This window comes from Phalangium opilio, unplaced genomic scaffold (genome assembly GCF_054372755.1).
Source record: "Phalangium opilio isolate 3A_F unplaced genomic scaffold, DU_Popi_V2 ptg000101l_1, whole genome shotgun sequence".
NCBI classification, from domain to species: Eukaryota; Metazoa; Arthropoda; class Arachnida; order Opiliones; family Phalangiidae; genus Phalangium; species Phalangium opilio.
In genome coordinates this window covers 6,143,181-6,147,322 of record NW_028324204.1, presented here as the reverse complement: position 1 = coordinate 6,147,322, position 4,142 = coordinate 6,143,181, and the positions used below count along the sequence as shown (strand labels likewise).

General features: G+C 34.0%; 1 long non-coding RNA gene across 3 annotated transcripts; it reads left to right on the top strand.

Annotated features, from left to right (window-relative positions):
* Window positions 1-221: 221 nt before the first annotated feature.
* LOC149631168 (uncharacterized) lies at window positions 222-2,862 on the top strand. 3 transcript variants are annotated; one of them, XR_016374056.1, is made up of 5 exons: window positions 222-922; window positions 994-1,471; window positions 1,543-2,092; window positions 2,167-2,184; window positions 2,265-2,862. It is a non-coding gene; the product is annotated as an uncharacterized LOC149631168 (long non-coding RNA). The 3 variants fall into 3 exon arrangements; XR_016374059.1 differs by lacking the exon at window positions 2,167-2,184 and having other exon boundaries at window positions 222-1,471; window positions 1,543-2,162; XR_016374058.1 differs by lacking the exon at window positions 222-922 and having other exon boundaries at window positions 1,399-2,092.
* The last annotated feature ends 1,280 nt before the right edge of the window (window positions 2,863-4,142 follow it).

The window sequence follows — 4,142 nt, the reverse complement described above, 5'->3', positions numbered from 1 at the left end:
ATCTTGACTATTAGCTAGGGTAGTCGTTTCTGTTTAACGTTTAAGTTTTTCACAGATTTCTTTTGATGCAAAGAAAAAACACCAAAACTTTGACCCTAAAACCTACTGTATACATTGAACTAACTACTTTCCTTCTAGAGAATGAATACATTGGTAATGATTAGTAGTATAGAGCCGCACTTCCTACCTCCGTAGGTGTAGAATGTAGGTGTAGAGTGTAGGTGTAGAATTTCAAGGTCACCCTCTGCCACGCCCACCTGGGAAACAGCGCCCCCTGGAAAACTCGCGCGCGCCCCCTGGCGCGCCCCCTCGCGGGAAAACTCGCGCGCGCCCCCTGGCGGCTGCGCCCCCTCGCGGGAAAACTCGCGCGCCCCCTCGCGGGAAAACATTGCGCGGCAATCTGGCAGTCCTGTCTACAACTGTCTCTGTGACGTCATTGGCGGGAAAATCTACAACTGTATTTGTGACGTCATTGATAAGAGACGAGAATTTATTAAACGTACATGGCCAAGGGTTAATGATAGGCTGAAAGTTGCGCAATCCATTGTAATATTTAGTTTGACTCAAAATTTTAACCTTTTTTCAAGGAGTTTATTTTGATTATGGTATTGTTTTTAATGGTAATTAAAAGTCAGTCTCTTCTACAACTGTGACGTCATAGATAAGAGACGATAAAAACTTTAAACGTACATTGCCAAGGCTTAAATCTTCTACAATTGTAGCTGTGACGTCATTGATAAGAGACGAGAATGGAATCTTTAAACGTGCATTGCCAAGGCTTAAATCTTCTACAATTGTAACTGTGACGTCATTGATAAGAGATGATACGGGTGTAGAGTTACGCTTACAAAAGGAACAAAGATTTGTCAGCCCAAACGGAATCAAATACCAGTACTTAGTTTCAAAATACAATCACAGAAAAGTAAGCGTGTGTAAATACTCACCTTTTAAATCTGGCATATTCAAAGCAATTCACGTCTAATTTTCTATTAGAATGGTACTAAAGCCAAGGTGGAGGCCGAGGCTACCCCGTTTACAGGTCAACACCAAATGCCAGGACTCGTCCTAACGTGTCTAAACCTAACCGCTTAGATCCATTAACGGCTGAAGAAAGTCGCAGAGACCCTTGTAAATCTTTGATAGATAAACTACAGTCAGTCAGAGTTGCGGGTGAAAACTATAGCCATAAAGTGCCGTACCCCAACAACTTATTGCGTAAGATGGTGAGAAGAAATTCCCCCCACAGAATTTGTATAAGTCTTAGACGTCGATATGATGCCCAAATATAAGAGACGAGAATGGAATCTTTAAACGTGCATTGCCAAGGCTTAAATCTTCTACAATTGTAACTGTGACGTCATTGATAAGAGATGATACGGGTGTAGAGTTACGCTTACAAAAGGAACAAAGATTTGTCAGCCCAAATGGAATCAAATACCAGTACTTAGTTTCAAAATACAATCACAGAAAAGTAAGCGTGTGTAAATACTCACCTTTTAAATCTGGCATATTCAAAGCAATTCACGTCTAATTTTCTATTAGAATGGTACTAAAGCCAAGGTGGAGGCCGAGGCTACCCCGTTTACAGGCCAACACCAAACGCCAGGACTCGTCCTAACGTGTCTAAACCTAACCTACCTCCAAGTTATAACGTTATTACGTAAGGTGGCGAGAAGAAATTCCACCACAGAATTTGTATTAGTCTTAGACGTCGATATGATGCCCAACTATAACCTCCACGAAATGTTCCTGGAGTATGCCTGAGAAAATAGGCTCTTTCTCGAATCTCGAAAAGATGATAAAACTGTTTACGTTGTACCCGCATTCGAAATGAAAGAAATAGCCCAAATACCCAAGGATAAAACTGACAACGTTTGGAAATGATGGGCGCCCACCTCTTTTACATTGAGCTTTGTTGGAAATGTCAGAAACATATTGACTACGAAGCCTGGTATAGAGAACCAATGACTAATAAGTTAGCTGTCATTTTTGAAGTCTTGTGGAGAGATCCTTGGGAACCTTCTTCTTCAGCAGAAATTCAGCGCCTTATCATGATGAAAGGTTTAGACAATGACTTTAATTTAAAAGTCAAGTAAGACCAAGATACCACCGTGTGTAGAAAGAAGAAACCATCGATAACTAACCCATTGATTGATATCTTTGTAGGTTTGCGAATTACACGTTGTAAGATACTAATTTTCAGTTTTAAATAACGCTTTTTGTCATCCATTATGGCCTGAAAATGGCCAACTCATTCCATAAAGAAAAGGATACCGATCAAGAAAAGAGCCGTATCTTATTTCGACAGTTCAAAACTGAACTAAAGGAAAAATATCCAGACTCCTCCAGGAAGTGCTACTGATCTCGAAGCTTCCATTTACATGAAAAAAAGAAGTAATTTATCAGGTTAGTTTTAAAGAGTAAGTAAAAAGAAAATCAAATCTACCTTCCATTGTGTATAAAAACACTGGTCCCGGAAGCTTTGGAACAGATTTTGGCTGTTATGAAAAAACTGTCTCCATTGAGGAACTCTATTTAGATAATATAGGAGTTAAATGGTGTATATTCGTACAAGTTATTCTTATAATGACGTTATTTAATGTAAAGATTTGTATTTTAAAATAGGGATTTTGCTCATAAACTTGCATTGGTTTTGATAAGTAATCCAAATGTACCTTTTCATACTTTGGACCTATCAAATAACCTAAAAGAAGATAAAGGTAATATATTTACTAACGAAAAAAGAAATATCAAAGACAAATAACAACAATAGCTCTTCATTGTATTTCTTAATGAAATATCTCTTGTTTGTAAAGAAAAACAGAAAATAAATGTTACCAATAAACATTGTGGTGAACTTTTTATGAGGATATTATTTCTGCATTTTTCATAATAACGCTGAACTGCCTATCTGTACGAGGTTGAATTCAGGGTTCGTACAAACCTGGGAAACTGGGAAAACTTTCAAAAATTCAGTGTTTTTTCTTCTTGGCGGTCTAGTGTAAACATGTTTTACTGTGCTTTGGTGTGTTTTATTGTAGTTTTGTTGTGGTATAGTGTAGTTTTAGAGTGTTTTATTGTACTTTTATTGTGTTTTATTGTAGTTTTATTGTACCTTAGTGTATTTTTTGTGTTTTACTGTGTTTTATTGTAGTTTTTTTGTATTTTATTGTAGTTTTATTGTACTTTTAGTGTATTTTATTGTGTTTTATTGTACCTTAGTGTATTTTATTATGGTATAGTGTAGTTTTAGAGAGTTTTATTGTACTTTTATTGTACTTTTAGTGTGTTTTACTGTGTTTTGATTTGGTTTTATTGCGTTTTACTGTGTTATGGTGTGTTTTTATTGTAGTTTTAGTGTATTTCAGTGTATTTTGTTGTAATTTAAGTTATTTGTCATAAATTCACAAAGTTTCTGTAAGACTCAATATCATATTGAACATAATAATACGTGGAACAAAGTATTTAGTTTATTATTAGTTTATTTAGTTTATTATTATTATTAGTTTATTATTATTATTAGTTTATTTAGTTTATTATTATTATTTAGTTTATTATTATTATTAGTTTATTTAGTTCATTATTAGTTTATTATTATTAGTTTATTTAGTTTATTATTATTATTTATATATATTATGCATTTATAACATTAAAGTAAAACGAAATAAATTTCCTTACCTACATCCCCAATATAACTCCAAAATTATTATGATACTTTTCGTTTGAATCAACTAACCATTCCACGAACATCTGTCACGACAAAACGGAAACAGTAGGTGTACCATTTTTGAACGCTTTTCTCCCAATACCAGTTCAGTATAAATCTCTTCAACTAGAAAGTGTATTTTATTGTCCTTTTCGTGTATTTTATTATGGTATAGTGTACTTTTAGTGTGCTTTATTGTACTTTTAGTGTATTTTATTGTGTTTTACTGTATTTTAATGTAGTTTTATTGTACTTTTAGTGTATTTTATTGTGTTTTACTGTGTTTTATTATAGTTTTATTGTACCTTTGTGTAGTTTTAGTGTTTTATTTTACTTTTAGTGTATTTTATTGTGTTTTACTGTATTTTATTGTAGTTTTATTGTACTTTTAGTGTATTTTATTGTGTTTTACTGTATTTTATTGTAGTTTTATTGT